The sequence below is a fragment of the Zootoca vivipara genome, chromosome 3 (genome assembly GCF_963506605.1).
Source record: "Zootoca vivipara chromosome 3, rZooViv1.1, whole genome shotgun sequence".
NCBI lineage: Eukaryota > Metazoa > Chordata > Lepidosauria > Squamata > Lacertidae > Zootoca > Zootoca vivipara.
The window spans coordinates 31,535,772-31,558,805 of NC_083278.1; positions in this window are offsets into that span (position 1 = coordinate 31,535,772).

Genomic DNA, 23,034 nt, shown 5'->3' on the forward strand with positions numbered 1-23,034 from the left:
TGTGTATTAAGTATCACAAAGAGGAAGCCACACAGATATGACTGATGTTTTGTTTAAATATCCAATCACAGAGGCCCCTGTCTGGCCTTGGTCTATGGCAATTTTGACACACCAATCTGAGTATCATCACACCAGCAATTCATGTTGGTCTGCAGGATTTTTGAATGGGTGGGTGTAATTTAAATGTATGGTGTATACACAGCTAGGAGCACCCCTTGTATAGCCAGCTAGCCAGTTTCCTCTGTACGTCTCACATTAAATAAAGTTGCCAGTTGGGTATGCAGTGCATAGGAGACCAAGGCCAGACAGGGGCCTCTGTGATTGGATTTTGCAGAAACATCAATCATTCACCTTGAAGTCCTTGATGTGTCCTTATGCCACATGCACCTTCCATCTGTTGCAACTGTTATGTCGACCCCTCAAAATACTGCCACGGGCAATCACTGCAGGGTGCCAGCCTGGTCAAGCATGCTGGTATTGTACAACTTCATCAACATCAGTCTGCCATATGAACTGGCAAGAGATTATCAACCTCTCTCTCTGTGCTGGAGACTGGATACTCTGATTCAGCATACCCGAACCCTACAAATCTTTTAAATAACTAAAGTCCTTACTTGAGGTGTTAGTTTTAATTAGTGAAGCTTTACACAACTTGGGATTCCGGTACCTAACAGAACATGTCTACCCATGTGAGCCTACCTGGGCCATCCGTGCACCATGAAGACCTTTCTCTGTGTGGAGGGTGGAAACAGGAGAGATGGCCTTTTGAGCAGTAGCTCCATGCTTCTGGAATGCTGTCCCCAAAGGGGCTTGCCTGGTGCCAACTTTAACACATTTCAGTGCCAGACAGATACCTTTATTTTCTCCCAAGTTTTTAAAATGTGTTTCACATGTTCTATTAGTTAATGAACACCATCTACTTCTGTTTTTGATCATGCTTGATCATGATTGCTCTTCTACTAGGAGGTGGTGATTCCACCTACCCACCCCTATAGCTTTTCTGATTGGTTCCTTGTGGTTGGTTTTGTTGTAGCTAATTCTCTCACAGTTGTATGATGATGATATGTAATTAATTCAATTATTGTACCTCACCTAGAGGCTTTGGTTTAAAGCAGGGGTGTCAAACTCAAATTCATCGGGGGCCGCATCAGCAGTTTGGTCACCCTCAAAGGGCCGGCTGTATCTGTAGGACTATGTGTCCACTCTTTATTATCATAAATTATTGTCACTGCATTCAATTATTACTGTTTTTTGTAATAATGTAAATAATAACTAGCTCTGAAAGCAGAAACATAGTCAGAATAATGGCAAGTAGATATTCAAATGTAAAATTATTGTACAATTTATTGAAAAATGATTTTTGGTAACTGCACTGGGTGGTGGAGGCTCGCTAGGGTTTCATGCAGGACCTTTGCAGAGCTACTAGTACCTGGAGATGCTGGGGTCCTTCTGCATGCAGGGCAGATGTTCTGCCAGTGAGCCACCACCCTTCACCAAAGGGACTGGCTGAGGTTGACTCACTGGAGCTGCTCTCCTGGTTCCAGGGTTTAAGGGCCAGAAGTATAAAGCAGCATCCTATGTTTCTGAGGAGAGGAAGAGGGAGGGGAGGGGAGGAAGGAAGGAAGGAAGGAAGAAAAGAGGGAGAGGGAGGGAGAGAGGAAGGAAGGAAAGAGGGGAGAGAAAGAAGAGTAGGAAATAAGGAAGGGAATAAAGAAGAAAAGAAAAAGAAAGAGGGAGAGAAGACGGAAAGGGAGAAAGAAGGAAGGAAGTAGAGGGAAAGAAAGAATAAGAATGAGGGAGAGGAAGAAAGATGGGAAGGACGGAAGGAAGAAAGGAAGGAAGGAAGGAAGGAAGGAAGGAAGGAAGGAAGAAAGAAAGAAAGAAAGAAAGAAAGAAAGAAAGAAAGAAAAGAGGGAGCAGGAGGGAGAGAGGAAGGAAAGAGGTGGCTCGGGGCGCTCCACGCAGCGCTGCTCTGGCCGCCTTTCTACCCCCCCCGCCCCCAGCTGTTTGTCGGCGCTTTGCTTCAGCAGCAAGGTCCCGCTGGCTGGGGCGCTCGGCGGGCCACATGATGAGGTCTGGCGGGCCGGATTAGGCCCCCGGGCCTTGTGTTTGACACCCGTGGTTTAAAGCAACAAATGCATTCAATTGATTAATTTAATTAATAACTTTAGGCCAGTATGCTATTTGCCACTTGTTTGGTGGTGTGGAAGCTAATGACCTGCAGCCAATGTACCTTACGTCTGGCATCTGTGGAAATGCCATTCTTACCCATTCAACCGGACCTAAGTTAGCTAAGTCTTGTAACTTCCCTCTTCAAGTAGAGTTAGTAGACATATATGTGCATGTCTACACAGAAATAAGCCCTATGTAGCATGGCAGGCCTACTAAATAGTTTCTCTAGTTTTTTAGGTAACAGATGCTTTAACATTTGTGCTGGGGACTAGAGCTTTTGCTCTATCTTTGTCTGAGAAAACAGTGTCGACTCCTGCAACCTTCAGGTGTGGCTTTGTCTCACTTGTGGACAAACCTGGTACCTTTCTCAAGACCTCAGTCTGGGAGTGCAAGACCTCCTCTATCTTTTATATCAGTGAGAATCTTGTGTTTCTTCCCCCTCCAAATAAACGTAGACAGATCTTTCTGCCAATTTTTCAGACATTATGTATCATTAAGTATTGGGATCCTTTGGAATAAAAATAGCATTTTGGGGAGAATATTCATTTTTATCGCTGAGATTCTCCCTATTAGTGATAATTGCATTCTGCTATAAAGGTAAAGGGACCCCTGACCATTAGGTCCAGTCATTGACCTACTCTGGGGTTGCGGCGCTCATCTCGTGTTAATTGGCCGAGGGAGCTGGCTTACAGCTTCCAGGTCATGTGGCCAGCATGACTAAGCTGCTTCTGGCGAACCAGAGCAGCACACGGAAACACCGTTTACCTTCCCGCTGGAGCGGTCCCTATTTATCTACTTGCACTTTGACGTGCTTTCGAACTGCTAGGTGGGCAGGAGCTGGGACCGAGCAACGGGAGCTCACCCTGTCCCGGGGATTCGAACCGCCAACCTTCTGATCATCAAGTCCTAGGCTCTGTGGTTTAACCCACAGCGCCCCCCGCGTCCCTGCATTCTGCTATATTCAGGGTTATTTCAATCTGGTTCTTCCACTGGTGAGCTATCGCTAATCATGCTGCAGTCAGTCAGAAGCCTACTAGTTCTCTGTGGTGCAGGGTGGAGCCTAATTCTATGTCCAAAGATAATGCAGGATTTGGAGAAAGGGGTTGGATTGTAATTGCAGGCATAATGGAAAATAGTCTTCCAAAAGTGGTTTGTTTTTATAAAAAAAATATTCTGGTATTATTAGGTTTGATGTTAAGTAAAAGCATGAATGTGATATTGGTAATCACAGCTGGTTTTTTTTTTATAAAAAAAATCTCCTTCTGTGAAGCGGAGAGCACAATCCTAACTCTGTTATCAGAGTTCCACTTATTTTTTGTGGGTTAAGTCCACATCTATCTATCTATCTATCTATCTATCTATCTATCTATCTATCTATCTATCTATCTATCTATCATCTCCCAGACAATTCAGTCTCTAGAGGTTGCATCCCTGTTTGCTCATTATTTCTTTCCTTGGCATGTTCACATTGGTAAAGCAGAAGTGAAGTATGCATATGAGCCATCGCCTTACAGCAACACAAGTGATTGATATTGTGGGTATTAACCCTTCTTGTTTCAATTTTTATGCAGGCCAATGACATTTAGCTAACTGAGCTGTCAGTGTACAAAATTGCATGCCACATCTCATCAACAGGGAAGATAAATTACAGTGAGATTTGACACTTTCTATACACCTGCACAGGCCAGCCTGTAAACACCTCATTACACTGCAGTGAGTAATGAATAAAGTAGTATCTTGGACCTAAGCTACTGGTGGTTCCTGTTTCCAATAAACAATGTGCATTTGCCATATGCCTATTTTTTATTTTACAAATGCAATATGTTTGTCTGTCCAGCCATACTTGGTGTTACTGGGCAATAAGCACTTGCTACCTACCAGCCTGCCTTGGTGGCATAGCTATTAGTGAATAATGGATGGTACAGGATGGGGTTGGGGCCCGATATGTGTTGCTATGTGATATATAATCCCTGTCTATGTTGCTTTATTCGTTGCAGAATCTTTGGAAACCTAGGAAGCACTAGATGCTATGTCAAAGCAAAGGAATTACATCAGATTTAACGAGAGAGTGTGAGTTTTATTTTGACTCCTGCATTGCTTTTGTCCCCCCCCCCCACAACAGCACAAAATGCTATGAGTAGAAGTAAATGAAATATGCTGACACTGCCAAAGAAGCAGATAATAGTTAAAGGAACACATTTCCAAACTACAAGTAAACCACAAACCCTATTTGCTGGCAGTTAAGCACAGAAAACATGCTATCCAAGAAGACTGTATAGAACCAGTCTGTGTTTCTGAGGTCTGAGCCAAGGAAGGGGAATCTTATGGGACTTCCAGCTCCCACCAGACCTAGCTAGAATGGCAAATTTTTATAATATAATCATTATGTTTTAGAGGTCTCATAGACAGATGTCTTGTAATATTCCACATCAATTCGTTGCTTCTTCCTTATTCCGTAGTTTCCAGTGTGATGCAGCTCATAGCATCACAGTCACAAAGCTGAAAGCAACCCATTTCTCAGCATTGGCAATCTGCCTTAATGTAAGGCCATATACCTATGCAGTCACATCTTTGTGATGACTGATGGACTGATTAATTGCCATATAGAGATCAACCAGTGCTATTTTGGTAAGTGTACATTACATGCCTACATGTGGTCCTTACAATGACCTCTGCAGTCCTTGTATCAAACTTATATTGGTTAAGTTTTCGTCATATGTTTTTTTTTGGGGGGGGGGACAAGATATACTTAGCTTGTTTTTCTGATAACATACTTATCAGAAAGTAGACAAAAATTCCACTTCTAACCACTGCTCGACTTGATTTCAGAAGGACATTTCTAGGGTTGGTTACCTTCGAATGAAAAGTGGATCTGATTTCATTTATCAGTTTCATATATCATTCAAGATTGGGTGATTTGCATCTTATGTTTCTAGATTTTATTTATTTTGAAAGTTAGCAGTTTTCATTTTAAACTCTTAGGGAAAGAGAGCACACAATCAAATTTCAAACATACATGGAATAGTGAGTTTTTGTGATTTCATATTCTGAAACCTGCACTAATGTAGGGATATAGGAAGCTACCTTATACTGACTTAGACCCTTGGTCCATCTAGCTCACTATTTTCTGCACTGACTGGCAGCAGCTCCCCAGGATTTCAGACAGACAGTGGGTCTCTCCCAGCCTGTGCAGCTTTCGCACAAAAGAAGTTTGATCCTCTTTATCCACCCTTGAGAAGGGGAATTGAATGAAGCATATGGCCCCTGGCATGCCCTCGTAAGGACCATAGGATTGCAACCTTCGTCACTTTAAAAATCACATTTGTCTAAGGAAACCGAAGCAATTTAACAAATTGAAGCAGTTCTGATTTTGAACATATGAAATTTCTTTATGTATATTTTTAGCTCGATGCTACCTATTCTGACTTGATGTAGCTACTCTCCATGATCTGAGCAAGGGTCTTCTGTCTGCTTTATCTAGGGAAGAAACATTGCTTTAATAGAGAACGGATTTCCTGTTAAAAAATACTCTCTCAGTCTCAATAGTTTTATGATCTATGCAGTAAATCATATATAATTGATGATTTGTACTTCTTCCATTAGTATTAGGTGGACACAACATTGATGTATTGCTACAGTTTTCTTCAGATGCATTCAGGGTAAAGAGGTTTGCACTGAACAGCTGTGCTTTGCTATGTAAATTACCCAAGGTTCTCAAAAAGAGAGAAATTGGTTAGTTCTTTTCACCCCCTCTAGTCCTGTCTCTGCAGAACTTTTGCAGTACTATTTTAGGCAGGACTTGCATCTTTTTGAGGTTACTTATTGTTCTGATTTATATGTGCTTTTTGAACTAGAAGGAACCTCAAGTCAGCTCACATGAAATAGTAAAATACAATTACCTTGGCGTTACATCTACCCTCTCTGACAAATGACATAGCCTGGCTTTTGAGTAACATCGTTAGTCCACGGACTCCTCATGTTGAACTAATCTTGAACTTGTTCTGCAACATGCAGAATATATTCAAATGATCAATCGCAGTATGCTATTGAACACCAGCTGCTGCGAACCACAGTGGCTTAGAGGTGGTACAATGAAAATGAGCCCTATGCCTGCCTCTTATCCTATGCTCTGCTTCAGTTAGTTGCATCCAAACTGGTTAACTCTGGTTTGCACTTGCCCTCTAAACATAGGATTGCAAACCAGCTTCAATCCATGACTATGGTTTGATCAAGTGGTTCTTCCTGAACCAAGCTGCTGTGTCTTAATTTAATTAAAGAGAAGACACAGAAGTCTTTCAATTTTTATTTGAATGACCTGAATATTGAATAATGAATAAATATCCTGTCTTGCATTTATGTTCTCATATAAACACTTTTCAGTATTTTCAGATTAGGTAAAGGTAAAGGGACCCCTGACCATTAGGTCCAGTCGTGACCGACTCTGGGGTTGCGCGCTCATCTCGCATGATTGGCCGAGGGAGCCGGCGTATAGCTTCCAGGTCATGTGGCCAGCATGACAAAGCCGCTTCTGGCAAACCAGAGCAGCACATGGAAACGCCGTTTACCTTCCCACTGGAGTGGTACCTATTTATCTACTTGCATTTTGACGTGCTTTCGAACTGCTAGGTTGGCAGGAGCTGGGACCAAGCAACGGGAGCTCACCCCGTCACAGGGATTCGAACCGCCGACCTTCTGATCAGCAAGCCCTAGGCTCAGTGGTTTAACCACAGCGCCACCTGGGTCCCTTTGAAGTAATTTTCAGATTACTTCAAACCAAATGTATACAAAAAGCTTTAGGCAATTGCTATGATCAAGGAATGACTAGGCAGAGCACTCTATAAGATTCTGAATTGCTTGGGTGATCAACTTCTAAATAGTTTTGGTGAGCCTTGCCTGCATACCTCCAGGAATCAGCAAAGCAGAAAAATGTACCAAGGGCAACTCTCAATCATCCAACAGTGAGTTGCAGTTGGCATCATTAACAAGTCCTCCATCTGCTCCAGCACTGTAGGTGACTAATGTCAAGGAGGATCACACGACACACCCACATGCGCACTCTAGATGTTGTTGGACTCATTCTCCTATTAGCCACAGCCAATTGGCCATTAGCCACAACATGACCTATGATCAGGGATGAAGGGACTTGTAGTCCAACAATATCTGGAGGCCACCACACTGGCTCCCCCTGGTATAAATGTTTTATCATGTTGAATGTTCCCCAGATATTCTATTGTCTCTTCCTGCCTTGGAATACCTGCCTACTATTTTGCATCTATTCAGTGCCTGCATTTATTGCAAACACACAGAAAGGAATTGTTGTTCAGAGCTCCCGGCTGGCTTTTCTTTATATTCCTAAATGTCTTGGGATTATGCCAACATTGATAGGAAAAGAGCACTTGCTGATGTATCTATTATTTCACAAAGTTGATAGTTAAATCCATGAATGTGAATGTGGGTACTCAGGAGAAAAACAAGAGCTGAAGGACAGAGCTTTGTAGGATTACTAGAAAATGGTAGAAATAAAGAGAAGCTAGATAGTCGGAAGAGAGGATGGTGTCAATTAAAGCCCAAAGAGAAGAGGGAGTTGAGGAGCTCCGAATGACTGACAGCACTAAAGGCCCAGGCTGACGGAGTAGAAAGACAATGTCAGATAGGACCTTAGATTTAGCTCCAGAAAGGTCAAGTAACATTAGCAGAAAGTAGGATAGAAACGTTAAGCAAGTCTTTGTTCAGCTTGAGCTCCATGTTGTTTGACAAGGCCACGAAGAACCCAATTTTCTTTGCATATATAAAATGCTTTCTAGAAATCAGGCTATCATACGTGTCTCTCCGTATACAAAATGACTTATTAATAGGGAGGAAAATGCCAGCAATGTAGAAAATCCACAAAAGGAATTGGATTTAGCAGAGGATGCTTGGCATGTGACAAATATGTTCTGCGAGTATGCTGTAGAGGTGGGGGGAAGTAGGCAGAAGAAAATAAGCTGAACTTGTCCATAAATGACAAAATGAGAGAGGATGGCTACACCATGTTTTAACAAGCAGTTCAAAATGACAAGTGCAGTGAAAGCCTAAGCTTGCTTACTCAGAAGTAAGCCTCACTAAGCTCATTGGAGGTTGCTCTCTAGTAAGTGAGCTTAGGATTTCACTGTTAATGTGCCTCTGTTTCATGGACAGGAAAAGGAACAGCCAATGAATACTGTACAATTTGTCCAAATGGAATGAATCGTAATAAGCAGGATTCGATGCATCACACCCACAGGTGCTAAAGAATTCAGGAGAGCGAGAACAATGGGGATCAGGGTAATAAGAACAAGTTAGTGTGGCCTGGATATCTGGGGAAACCATTCTTATTTTATGGTTACTGAGTTTTATTTTTATTTTCCTTTCCATATCAGAAAAGTTTTGTGATGTTGTGATTGCACACTGATTTATTTTTGCTTATATAAAGTACAGAAATGTTGACTAGTGGGTATATTTTTGGTGAAAAACCCCCAGATATTCAGATTGCCTCAAAGAGGATGGAGAATAATTGCTCTCTATAGCTTCTACAGCAGCCTACAAAAAGGAAGCTGTAGATTTACCCTGCTGGAAGGCAGATTTAGATTGGATTATATAGGAAATTCTCAGCAGTGATACAAGTTGACCAATGGGACCAGTTTACCTGGGGAATTTTAAAACCAGCTTTTGATGTTTTTAAGATGAGGCTGAATATCACCGGCTGACATGGTTTAGCTACAGTGGACCCTGCAATGATTCATATGATTGGGCTAAATTACTTTTCAGTATACTTTTAGGACTGTGGTTGGGCAATCTGAGAAGAAAAGAAAAAAACGTGTGTTGGTTTATTGACTATGCAGATGGACACTTGCACAACTATTATGCAGGAACAATGAAAGCACATCTATGATGGAAAAGCAGCTAGATAATCTAACGCATCTGCCTGTGGCTTCATGTGAAAGGAAGAGTTTTTTTGAAAGTCTGGTCTTAGGTTTCACCCTTATAGACAGTGAACTTAGTTTACATGCAAATGATTCACTATGTTGCTGATGACAGAATACGGTGACGCACCTTTTATTAATATACTATCTAATTTAGACTATGTTTCCTTAAACTGTTTCACACTGGGAAATATAGAAACAACTACAAGCAGGTCATGGGTGACACTGTGGTCTAAACCACTGAGCCTCTTGGGCTTGCCAATCGGAAGGTCGGTGGTTTGAATCCACAGATGGGGTGAGCTCCCGTTGCTCTGTCCCAGCTCCTGTCAACCTAGCAGTTTGAAAGCATACCAGCACAAGTAGATAAATAGGTACCGCTGTGGTGAACAGCATCTCTGTGCATTCTGGTTTCCGTCACGGTGTTCCGTTGCACCAGAAGTGGTTTAATCATGCTGGCCACATGACCTGGAAAGCTGTCTGTGGATAAATAGCTGGCTCCCTTGGGCTGAAGCGAGTTGAGCCTTGGGCTGGACTTAACCATCCAGGGGTCCTTTACCCTTTACCCTTCTTCTTTTTTTGCACTGTAAACAAATAAGCAACCTTAAACAAGCCTTACTTTTTGTGTTTTGCTGGTCTGCGGCAGCCGTTTCCACGAAAACTATGGTAGGAGGGACCGGGAAGGAAGAGGGAGAGATTGGACAAATAGAGAACCCTTCCCCCCCCTCCTTTATTTGCTTTTGCAAGCTTTTATTTACTGGGTTCTCCCGGGTTTTCCCATTGTTTTGGAGTCAAAATTCCATGGTCACGAACAATTTGAAATTTCCTCATAGGAATCAATGAAATTGCTGATTTGCTATGTGAATGCTCACCTAATAAATGATTTCCTGAGAATGCATTGTGTTTGGATAGCAGGACTTGCATGTGTTTTTTTTTTTGATAAAACGAGTCTTTGAAGCATATTTCAGTCGTAAGAGTTCATGTGCCAGCTATCCCTCTGCTTTTTTGTTTGGCTGGGTCACGTGACAGCTGATGAAAATGGAAATTAATAGTTTGTATTTTACAACATTCAACCTGAAGTCATTAGTCGCTAGAGGTAAAGTCTTTCATCTTGATCAAAAGAAGTCAAACCGATATAGACACCTTGTGCAGAATGTTTTGCTCCGAGAAGCCTTTGGCCCCCATGCAAGGCAGCATGGAGATGGACAGTGGAGGTGGATGGTTACATGACTTCTGTGGATGGAGGTTGAGTTGGACTCCCAAATGGTATCCACACATCGTCACCCAGGCCAGGTGGTGATTAAACAGGTAGATCAGGCAGGTGAAGGGCCCTTCTGGGCCTGAGGCCCTCAGCAGTGCCCAATCTGACTTACCACTGGTGCCAGACATGCCTATCTCTCTACATTTTGTCAACTGAAAGAAAGATGCCCAGTGCTCCCCTAGATTGCCAAAAGTCCATAGGTTGCCCAAGTGTGGTTATTAGATACAGTAGCACTCAAAAACAATAGCATTGAAACACTTCTTGCTGAGAGATATAGTATGACAGACAGCACAGGAAACAGGAACGGGATGGAATTTTGCCTTACTGAGTGATGCAGTAGTTGTGCATGTTTTCATTATAAAGATAAATCTTGTTAGATTTAACTTGTGACTCAGTTGCCCGACACAATTATTGACACCTGTGATATTGCTATGTCAACATTTTATAACTCCTGTTTGTATAGGTGAAATTGCTGTGTATAGGTCACCTGGCCTTTCTTGGTTAGATTCAGAAAACACATTTGGAGGAGAGAATGAAGCCTGCAAGCAGAAGTTATTAAAAGGACAGAGTTTGTTTGTTTTTGTTTTTTAAGAGATGAGTGCTTCTTTGAAATCACATATACACACACACAAAAACACACAAAATTTCAACAGACTTGTTGGCTAGGATTTTTGATTCAAAGCAGGATAATGTTTATACACACATCTAAATATCCCAAATGTGGCAAAATATAAGATGGATCTCGTTTCACCAGCCCATTACCTCCTTGATCTTGACATCCACCTTCCTACCCTGCTTGTTGTTTGACATACCTGGAGGGGCTCTGACCATTTGCATCAGGTTGTGGGATGTTAGATGACTGAGGAAGGGGCGGGGGAATGGACAGGAACATTTGCAGCTGCTTAATTTCCTTTCAGATGCTGTGTTTTCCTGTTTTGAACCTGGCATTGGTGAACCTCTCAGAACAGGGATGGAAATCTGTAGCTTTCCAGGTATTGCTGGAATGACAGCTCTGATCATCCTTCCCCTGGCTCCTGTAAATAATGGGTGTTTCTGGGCCGCAACATAATTAAGGGATTATTCTAGTTGTTTTAAAGAGATATTTGCTAAATATAAGGATTTTCTATCACATGGGATCATTTTATTATATGATCAGGTAGGTGAAAAAAGCCAACCATCAAGTCCCCCCCCCCCATATTTACAAATTAGAAGTTATATAGCACATCAAAGTGCAAGTAGATAAATAGGTACCTGTGAGGGGGAAAGAGTACAGAGAGCCCCCCCCCCATCCTGAGGAGCAGCTCCTCCACCAGCAGCGGCACCAGCGGGGAGGGGGAAGAGTCCAGTGAGGAAGGAGGAAGGCGGAGACGGGGCTCTGGCAGCATAGGAGAGCCCCTGCTGCACGTGGGAGAGGAAGAGAGAGGGGGGAAGAGGGGGAGAAGGAAAACATGGAAAGGAGACCCTTTCCCCCTCCAGTTCCGGAATTACGCAAGAGGAAACGCGGGAGGAGATTTGGGGTGCCCAGACTCTTATGTTGGAAGAAGACGTGGAGCGTGCCATTCCAGGGTTCTGGGTCAGACTGAGAGGATGTATCCTGTATAGCTCTAGCACTGTAAATAGCCTGCACTTAATAAAAGCATGAAAAGGCAAAGGTCTGGAGAGTCGTTACTCTAGAGTAGTCACAACGCATCCCCTGTGACAGTACCGCTACAGCGGGAAGGTAAACGGCGTTTCCATGAGCTGCTCTGGTTCGCCAGAAGCAGCTTTGTCATGCTGGCCACATGACCCAGAAGCTGTCTGCGGACAAACGCCGGCTGCCTCGGCCTATAGAGCGAGACGAGCGCTGCAACCCTAGAGTCGGACACGACTGGACCTGGTGGTCAGGGGCCCCTTTACCTTTACCTTTTATAGCATATATAGCTTGTCAGAAATAAATCTTTTAGGGTGGCAGTCCCAGTGCCCTGGAGCTCCCAACCAACTAATACCATGTAGGTATTTGTTCAATGCCTGCTAAACACTGAATTGTTTCAGCAAACGTTCCTAGCCATATTTTTAAATTTTGCTGATTTTATCTGTATTCTGATTGTTTTATTATGTCTACTTGTTTTTTTAAAGTTTATTGTGTTTTTTGGTATTTGTGAGTACGGTAAGTATTTTATAGTGTTTTAGGTAAACCGCTTGGATTTTTTAAAAAATAAATAAAAATAAACAGTCTATAAATAGTGTTAAGTTTTTTAAAAAGTCACAAGTAGAGATCTAACATTATCTTTCTTTTTTTCCTACTTGGACAAAGGATCTGATCTCCAAAGTGTATAAAATCTTGGTGGAGAAGTGCACCAACAGATGTAACCAATTAAAACAAAACTGGGAAAAGGAATTTAAGGCGGAGATCAGTGGTGAAAAGTGAGTTTGTGAAAATCAGCCAAGAGAATTATCATAAAAATATTATATGAATGATATTATACTAAATTATTAACCTTAATTTCTGGCATGTGCTTGAATATTCCTACCACAGAGAGTTCTGGAATTGCCATTGTAATTAGGGTTGGCAAAGATGCAGTGTGTCTTGGGCGGTGGGGTAGGGGCAGAAATATTAAGCTGGTCTTACCTCTTCTTTCCATAAGAAGATAAGGAATTTGGCCCGTTCTCCCAGATCTTACTGCGTAGGCTGTTTTTACAGTGTTAAAGAATAAAGAATTATGTTTGTTTAAGTAAGAAAAAGAGAACTCTACCACCTCAGAGGTTGTTTTGTAGAGCAACCAGAGGCCGAAGGATGAAAAAAAAAAGTATAGGTTTACTCACAAATGCATTATTTTATAATTTGCTGAGGCTCGCCTAATAGCATGATTTTTCAAAACTGTATACCTTCTAGGCCTTGTTATATTTGATTCACCCGGTATTAAAACTGCATTTTGCTTTGGTTAGCATTTTGTGGTTGCCACAAAAGCCTCATAGCAATGAAAAGTAGAGACTGAAATGAAAATCTGAAATGAAAATCATTAGTCTGCCTGAGATATCTCAAAGGGAACAAACACAGTGATACTTTGGACTGCAATATGTTATTCTCCAAATTATAACATTTGTGCCCAACAGAGGAGCAATAAGTCCCATTTACAGCCAAGGGAGTTAATCAAATAAAAGTTATTGAATGCACAGTAATCGTTAGATAGCTGGTGGTAGAAATCTTCCATATATTGTGTAATTAGTATTAAGTGATGGATTCCCTCCTGTTCTATGTAAGCATGCTTGCACAGTTACATAGAGCCCAATAATAGAAAATATATATGGCATGGAATAAAACCTCGAAGTGTATCTGTTATCTCTCTGGTAACACAAATATTCTTATGGGCTTTTTAGTTTTTATCTAAATGGCTCTTTCATGTTCTTTGCTCTGCTGAAGGTGAGAATAAATATAAGCTGTTATTTTTGTGTGCAAATGCATTGGAATATTGCTGTGGGTGTTCAGGAACAAATCTCAAGCAGAGAAGAATGAGGGAATTCACTTACTTTGAACTCAAGGGAAGCAGAAGAGTTGCTGCTTTTCGCTCTCATACTCTGCGCCTCGACACAGAGCTGCTGAGTTTCGATCTTCCTTTTGGCTCATGTCACAGAATGCAACAATGGAGAGAAGAATGAATATTGTCACATGTGCTCTGAAAAGGAATGAAACAATATCTAAACACTTATAGTTAATATGGATTTGAAGTAGGAGGTTGCTTAAATGGCGAGAAAGTGAGCCAGGTGGGAAGATAATATGGTTGCTGAAATTCCTTTGGTTTTGCATTGCAATTAATCTGGGCCTGTCAAATTATTTTGCTACATGTTTGGCTACTAATCTGAGGTCACATCCATATCATACTTTTAAAGCGCATCTAATGCACATTTAAAGGCATATGATTATAGCATTAGCATTTTATTTTTTTGCTGCAATAGTGTGATGAAGCTGCAATGGCCACTCCAGTGTCCCAGTGTGGCTCCTGGTAGTTTGGGCTGGCTTCCCCCTCCCCAGGCTGGGTACCTGGAGGTCTCCGCCTACCTCAGCCAATCACCTAATCGCGCCTGGAGAGGCGTTGCCAGGGGATCGGCCAGGTAAGGGGAAGGACCGCCCTGCCCACACAACAGAAGGTGAATCTTATCTGCGAAGGTAAGCATTATAGCATTAGCATTTTTTTTTTCTGCAGCAGTGTGATGAAGCTGGAAAAGAAAGCTAATGCTATTCTAGGCTGCATCAGTAGAAGCATGGTGTCCAGATCAAAGAAAGTAATACCGGTAGTCAAATTCTATTCTGCCTTGGCCAGACCACACCTGGATTACTGTGTCCAGTTCTGGGTGCCACGGTTTAAGAAGGATATTGACAAGCTGGAACATGTGATAGAGGATAGTGGCCAGGATGATTAAGGGTCTGGGACCCAAGCCTTCTGAGGAACAGTTGAGGGAGTTGGGCGTGTTTAGCTGGGATAAGAGGAAACTGAGAGAAGATACAATAGCCATTTTCCAATATCTAAAGGGCTGTCACATAGAAGATGGAACAAGCTTGTTTTCTTCTGCACTGAAAGGTGCAGGAGACCTGAACCAATGGATTCAAGTTACAAGAAAGAAGATTCCTACTAAACATTCAGAAGAACTTTCTGACAGTAAGAGCAGTTTGACAGTGGAACAGACTACCGTACCTTCACTGGATGTTTTTAAGCAGAAGTTGGATGGCTATCTGCCACAAATGCTTTATTGGAGATTCCTGCATTGCTGGGGATTGGACCAGATGACCCTCGGGGTTCCTTCCAACTCTACAATTCTATGATTCTGTGACTTCCCCCATAGAATCCTGGGAACTGCCATTAACCCCTTATGGCGCTACAATTCCCAATACCCTTAACAAACCACAGTTACCAGGATTTTTTTGTAGAAAGCCATGTGCTTTTGAATGTGCGTTAAATGTGCTTAAAATGTATGTGTGGATGTGACCTGAGAAGAGGACTAGGCCATAAATCCAATGGTTACCATGGACAAACCTGAACTGTGGCCTAGCAAGGCCTATCTGCGAACTAATCCTACAGACCTGTCAATATCCTAGAAAAATTCTGAAACCACAGATAAGGTTAGGAGGATGGAATGGGAAAATAGTTTAAACCTAGGGGGGGGGGCAGTGAGAACCTTGGAAGTTGGTGCCATTGACTTTTGACAGGTATAATGGCCCAATACAGGGAGTCATACTTAAACACTGGAACTACTGGCAGACATACCTGGATGTAGAGCAAAACATTGTATATTATCTCTATAATTCAAGAATGTGTATTTTTGTTTCTTGTGTGGGATTGATAGAACCCTGCATCTAGATGAGCCTCATTTATGGCATAGTTAGGACAAAAACCTAAGGGCGAGTGTTACTATCATACAGTAATTTATACATTTATAGATAATTTCCCCCCTATCAGAGGTACTAAACATTATCTATATATAAAAAAATGTGGAAGGTCCCGCTGCGAAGGAGTGCAGAGAGAATAAACACCACGGTATATCTGCAGCAGCATAACTGGATGCTTTCATCTGCCCCAGCTGCAACAAAACATGTCTCTCCCATACCAGTCTCTACAGTCAAAGCAGGTACTATAACTCCCCAACAGATCAAATTTACCCCAAAAGGCACACTCCCCCATCGTCTCCCAAGACAGACGGATGCCAATAACAATACCGTAGAACACAACACAACACAATTTGCTGCATCTTGTGGATTCTACAGCAGCCTGACATTCTTAAATTTGGCAGTTTTTATATGACCAGTACAATATTTCCGCTTTGATCTCCTTGTGCTCAGTATCCGGAGGGCAGCGGGAAGGACCAAGGTTCTCACAAAAGGGAAATATGTGTAATTTTGAAAGGCATTTTGTATTTGCTGAGAGTGAATTATCTGGCAGCTCACTTGAAATGCAGGCTACATTTAAGTCAATTAGAGTTTTGTGTTAAGTAAAGTAAAGTAGTACAGACCACAGAACGTAACATTTCAGATGTCTCTATATTAGCCTTTAAAACAATAACATCAGGCTCTTCCTTTCCCGTGCTCATTCTCACTTTATCAACTGGCAGATGGGTGATTTTTACTTGTTAAGGTGAATTGACTTCTTACAAAGGCTTTTCCACTGCACTGCCATAAATCAGTTGGAAAAGATGGCTGTGAGAACAGTAAATCAGCACCCTGGGCCTTGTCATTTTACCATCCAGCCTGCATGCTGGGAGCCGACATTTGTTCCCAGCAACCACTCAAGTGAAAAGGTGTTTTAAAAATACTCTCTCCCTCCCTCTCTATATATATTATTTGCACTTCTTTGAAACTTTGGAAAGGTGTTGGCATTGGGTTGTATTTTGTTTGAATAAATGGGAGCTGCAGCAGCCTGCAGAGGCATATTTATTTGAAACCAAGGGTAAAATCAGATGGGAGGTCTCAACCTTGAACATACTGATGTGCAGGAAACACCCCATGAGGAAGGTATGTAAGCCTGTGCAGGGCAGTCTCGAGCAGGTCGCGCGCCCTGGCGCTGAGGGGCAAAGATCGTTCCACCGCCCCCACCGGGCGCAGCATGCCGCACGGCGCCCAGCCTACCGGCCCGGTGCCCTAGCGCCCCACGCCACCAGGACTCTACCTAGAGCTGGCCCTGAGCCTGTGTAGAACTGGAGGTTTACTATTGCAGCATAGCTTTAGTCATGCACAGATTTAACTCACCCAATGTTGTGAGAATCCTCTACCACAGGGATAGGGAATCCACATCTGGTGGGGAGATGTCGCCCTCCAGACTCCTCTATCTGAACCTCAGAACTGTCCCCAGGCCACATCCATTCTCCACAAGCCACACCCCCACAGGCCCTGCTCCTCGTCCTCCTGGAGTGTTTTTGCCAACCTGGAATGAATCTGCCCTGGAACTCTGATAATGTTTCCTGCTTCTATGGGTGGAGGAATAGACTGGGGCATGTGTAGAAACTACCCTACTGTAACATTTATGTCCTTTGCTCTGCTCACTTCTGTTCCTGCCTGCTACTGGCACGTGGCTCAAGGCTTACATTTCTTGCATGCCACAGTTCCTGACAGGAATCTAATTGCCTCTAATCCCACATGCATATTTCCAATACAGGGATGGACTGCCGCACAGCGCCAGAGCACATGCCTTTCATGAAAGAAATGTTCCACGTTCAGTCCCAGGCATCTCAAGATAATGTTGCATAAATATTTTTATTAATAGGTTTTTAAAGAAAACAAAAACACAACAATACAAACAGAAAAAAAACACATACATCATCTTATATTATCTTTTTAACTCATTGTCTCTTTTGCTTCCCCAACTCCCCTCTATCTGATTTTCCTTTTAAATTCAGCTATAACAGTTTCTATTTCCTTACTTTTAATTTTCATCATCCTGTATTTTTCTTAATTTTTTTTTTACTCTCCACTTTTCTCCCTATTGCCTTAACTTCTGTATTTCCCTAGATATTCAAACTTTCAACTCTCAAAAATAATTCCCTAAATATAATTTAAATTTCCTCCAATCCTCCTCCATCCTTTCCTCTGCTTGGTCCCGGAGTCTTCCTGTCAATTCTGCCAGTTCCATAAATTCCAACATTTTCATTTGCCATTCCTGTAGAGAGGGCAATTCCTCTTTTTTCCAATATTTGGCAATAAAAATCCTCGCAGCTGTGGTGGCATACATAAACAAGTTAACATCTTTTTTGGGAATTTCTTCCCCCACTATTCCAAGTAAAAAGGCCTCTGGTTTTTTCAAAAATGTATTTTTATATATCTTTTTCATTTCATTATAAATCATTTCCCAGAAGCCTTTTATCTTAGGGCATGTCCACCACATATGATAGAATGAACCAACTTCCTCTTTACATTTCCAGCATTTATTATCACCTTTATGATACATTTTTGCTAATTTTACCGGAGTCAAATACCATCTGTACATCATTTTCATTAAATTCTCTTTCAGCACAGTACATGCCGTAAATTTCATACCCTTCTTCCACAATTTTTCCCAATCTGACATCATAACATTATGGCCCAAGTCTTTGGCCCAATCAATCATAACCGATTTTGTTTGCTCATCTTTCAAATGCCACTCTAACAGTAAATTGTACATTCTGGACAGATTCTTGCTATTTGCCTCTATTAGCTCTGTTTCTAGTTTCGATTTTTCTGATTGGAATCCTATTTTTTTATCTATCTTGAATGCTTCATTTATCTGTACATACTGAAACCAGTCACTTAACTTGTCCTTCAATTGTTCATATGGCTTTAACTTAAATTGATTTTCCACCTCAATCAGAATGTCTTTGTATTTCAGCCTGTTCTCATCCATATTTGTCCTTTTAGGTTTCTTCGCCTCAAGCGGCGAAATCCACCCAGGAGTTTTCCTTTCCAGCAAATCTTTATATCTAATCCATACATTAAACAATGATTTCCTGATTATATGATTTTTAAAGCCTTTATGTGCCTTTATCTTGTCATACCATAAATACGCATGCCACCCAAATGCATTATCATGACCTTCCAGATCTAACACATCGTCATTATCTAGCAAAAACCATTCCTTCAACCAGCAGAAAGCTGCTGCTTCAAAGTAAATCTTTAAGTCTGGCAGTGAGAATCCTCCCCTTTCTTTTACATCTGTTAAGAGTTTGTATTTGATTCTGGGTTTCTTCCCCTGCCAGACAAATTTAGACAATGTCTTTTGCCACTCTTGGAAACATTTCAACTTATCCACAATCGGAAGGGCCTGAAATAGAAACAACATTCTTGGCAGTACATTCGGCATCTCAAGATAATGGCTAAGAAAATTTTCCTTTCTGAAACCCTGTAGTTGGTGTCAACAATATTTTAGGTATGGAAAAAGTTTAGGCAGCTTTCCAAGTTTTAATATGGATATACAGTGGTGAGAGAAAGCGAGCTCTGCATTTGTTCAAAGGTTCACTTTCCAATATAGTAATTATATAGGTTTTCTACACATGTATTCTACATCACATATTCCATGGCTGAAGCTTGGCATTCAAAATAGGTTTGATCAGTTGAATCCCAGCTGAAATTGTGGCTTGATAGCGAAACTGGGCACCAGAGGTTCTGAAAGAGACTAGATGTCGGAAAACTTCAACTTGGGTTTTCAACTTCCACTTAGAGAATTGCACTATATATTTGAATCTTTTTGAGGTTCAGAAGACACCTTCTTCCAAATATTTATTTATTTATCTGTCAAAATGCGTATCCTAACTTCATACAAAAGATTAATGGCTGTTTACAACCCAGAAAGATAAGACAATGCACATCTATGCAAACATATTAGAATTCCTGCTTAAAGGCAGAAGCAGCATGAAATTAATTTTTTAGAAATTTCTGCAAAGTCTCACTGAAACAAAACATTATTAATTGCCAATCTGAAAGCAAGCAGTCATTAGGCCAAGAGGTCTTTCCCAATGAGACTATTCTAAATACTGAGGCCCAGAGTAGAATAGGCCCTGTTTTAGGTATCTGCTTGTCAGGGTTCAGCCATGCCCAGATCTGGAACCAGGGGTCTCTTTGGAGAAATCTCCACTCTGCCAGCAGCTCTGAATAGCCAGTGTAGTATAGTGTTTAGAGTGTTGGACTAGGACCTAGGAGACCAGGGTTTGCATCCTTACTCAGCCATGAGACTTACTGGCTAACCTTGGGCTACTCACTGTCTCTTAACCTAACATAGCTCACAGGATTATTTTGATGATAAAATATGGAGGAGGAGGAGGAGGAGGAAGAGGAGGAGGAGGAGGAGGAGGAGGAGGAGGAGGAGAACTCTGAATGCCACCTTGAGCTCCTTAAAGGAAAAGTGTCCCCATACTCACCATCTCTCCTGCAGAATCAGAGGTCTCCTTACATATTACCTGGATTCCTGTCTGACACTTGTCCCCCTGCCTCTCCCATCACCTCCAGGACCACAGGAACCGAAGGAATGGTGAGCCAGACAGGAGCTTCAGGGCTGCCAGCGAAATGCTCAGTAGCTGCATGTGCAGCTATTCGGGACATGGGAGAGGCACATGTAAACACCTGCCTTTATCAAGGCCCTGCAGAGAACCAGGAAGGAAACCTCCAGCTGCCATTATAAACTCACAGTCTGAGATGCTTTGTTGCAAAGTATTGATTCTCATTTGCAAAGCTTTCTTATATTAGGGAAACGGACACTAATTCTAGGGTGGGGGACTGAAATGGACTCAAAGAGAATGCTTCTTCCCCAAAGTGGTTTGCTACCCAAGAGATTTGTATAGCTAAGGAATGCACTCAATATCTCCTCTGGGCCTGTCCTGGTTGGTGGGTTTGAAACTGTGTTTTTGTTTACTTTATTTATTTTCTCTCAGTCAGCTAACTTTGCTCCATCTCTATCCATTTAGAAAATATTGTTGGTTTCCACAAGCTCTCTGGATGTCAGCCAGATATGCCTTACACATTGTCTACTCCTGTTGAGTTCAATGGCGCCTACTCCCAGGTGAGTGGGCATAGGATTGATGTCTTGACAATGACATCTCTGTGAAACTGAGGACACTTTGCTTGCTGTGACTGTAAGATCAAACCTTGACAGCAGTAAGAATGCTGAGATAAAAGGTCACTGAAGTCTTTGAAAGGTTTCAGAAAAGAAGTCGCTTAAAGTGTGATCTTCCTTTATTCCAGATCTTTGATGTCCTATCAAATAATTATCATGCAGAATTCCTCAGAAGGATAATTTACTCAGATGGCTTTGGTTCTACAAAGGAGAATTATGAACCGTATTACTAAAAAAAGACGACTCATGCCAGAAACAGTCCCTTTTTTGGCCAATGCTGAGTAAGTATTATCTCACTATTTAGCCAAGTCAATTGCTTTTGTTGTTAAAAAGGTCCCCCTCTTGGCTTCTGAGCTGCTGGATAGGCTTTTGTGGTGGGTGGGTTGCAATTTTAGCTAATGAGCCAGGCAGTCTCACTGCTTTGTAATGGCTTTAGTCGCATTTGACTTCATGCACGAACAGTCAGAAACCAGCCAAAAGGAAGGTCAGGCAACATGCTGATAAGGAAATAATCCTAAATCTCCATTTGGGGTGAATTCATTGCAAAAATGCTTACTCTTGTGACAAGGTCACATTAGAATTTGAATCATTGCCTTTCCTTTTGGCTTTGTGCAACACTACTTTGAACAGCTGCTTCCTGTTGCAGCTTCCTTTCAGCTATTCATGTCAAGTGCCACTGAAAATGTGTGCTGACTGCCTGTTGTTGTTGTTTTCTTCCTATGGAGTAACTCCTGCTTTGAGTACTAAACAAAACTTTGCACAACTGATTGGCATGTGGGGCCTTCAGGTGTTATAACTGGAACATAGACCTGTCTGGTTCCCAGGTGCATGAACTGCCCGTAGCACAGGATATGTGATATGAGTGTGGACGGAATTAATTTACTTATTGGTTTAGAAACTGTTTTAGTGTTACAGACAAGGAGATGCTTGATTCCAGACACTTTGGATTAGAGTTCATACCTGAAGTGGGCCCTTGGTTCACTTTTCTTGGTTCACTTTTCTGAAGCTTTGTATGTCCCCTCATTGGTTGTAATGTGGATCAATGAGTATCTAATTCCATATATATATATATATATATATATATATATATGCACACACACACACACACACACACACACACACACACACAAACAAACACACACCCAATCCGCAGCACAAGTTTCACGTTCCTGCTGCATTCTTGATGGAGTAGACAACACTTTATAAAAATTTGGGAGTGTGCACTAAAGTAGTACTTGTGCACATTAAAACACTGCACAAACATTGAAGAAAAGCTGTATATTACACTATTACTTGTGGAGACACAGACCAACAAAATATTCAACACTGAACTTAAAATGCAAGTAGGGGCAGGGTTTGGTGGGGCCACTGCTGCATCTGCAGCCCTGCTGCTCGTGGGAGCTGTGGTGAAAGGTGTGGGGACAGGGCAGGTGCAGTAATCAGACCTGGATCGGGCCCAATGCCATTATGTGACAGCTTGGAATTCAAAAGATGCCAGTCCAACTCAGCTATACAAACTCACTGCCGTGCAAACACCCTGTCTGTGGACCTTATGTTGGCTGCTGCCAACAGGTAGTTCATCACAGACACACCTGCTCATTTGCACATTTGGCAGCCAGTGAGGGGCTGGCTCAGTCAGGAGAACTGAGTGGAAGGACACAAATACCCTTTCAAAATGTCCCTGATGCTTTGGAGCAGCTTGCTTTGTTTTGGACCACTTTGGACAAATCCCACTTTATTTTGGAGGAAGTCTGGGTACTTCCAAAGTGGCCCACTTTGGTTCAGTATCCAGCTATTTTCTGAAGTGGATGCACACCCCTAATAGCTAAGCTCTTCTGATTGCCTCACTGTGTGTGCTGGTCAATGTATTTCTCAACAGTAATGGCCATATTGTAATAGTGACATTTACAAAAAAGAAAAAGGAACAGCTCATATTTGGTTGAATGTGGCCGCATGTCTTGATCTCAGACACAGAAAGCCTCTGAATTAGTTTTTTCAAATTATTATTCCTGGAAGTGTCCAAGTATAACAATCAACTTGTGAAGGGACCACCAGTGGTCTGAGAGAACTGTAGGGGCAGTTCCACACCCATCTTCCCTGAAACTTCCCTGAGGGAAGG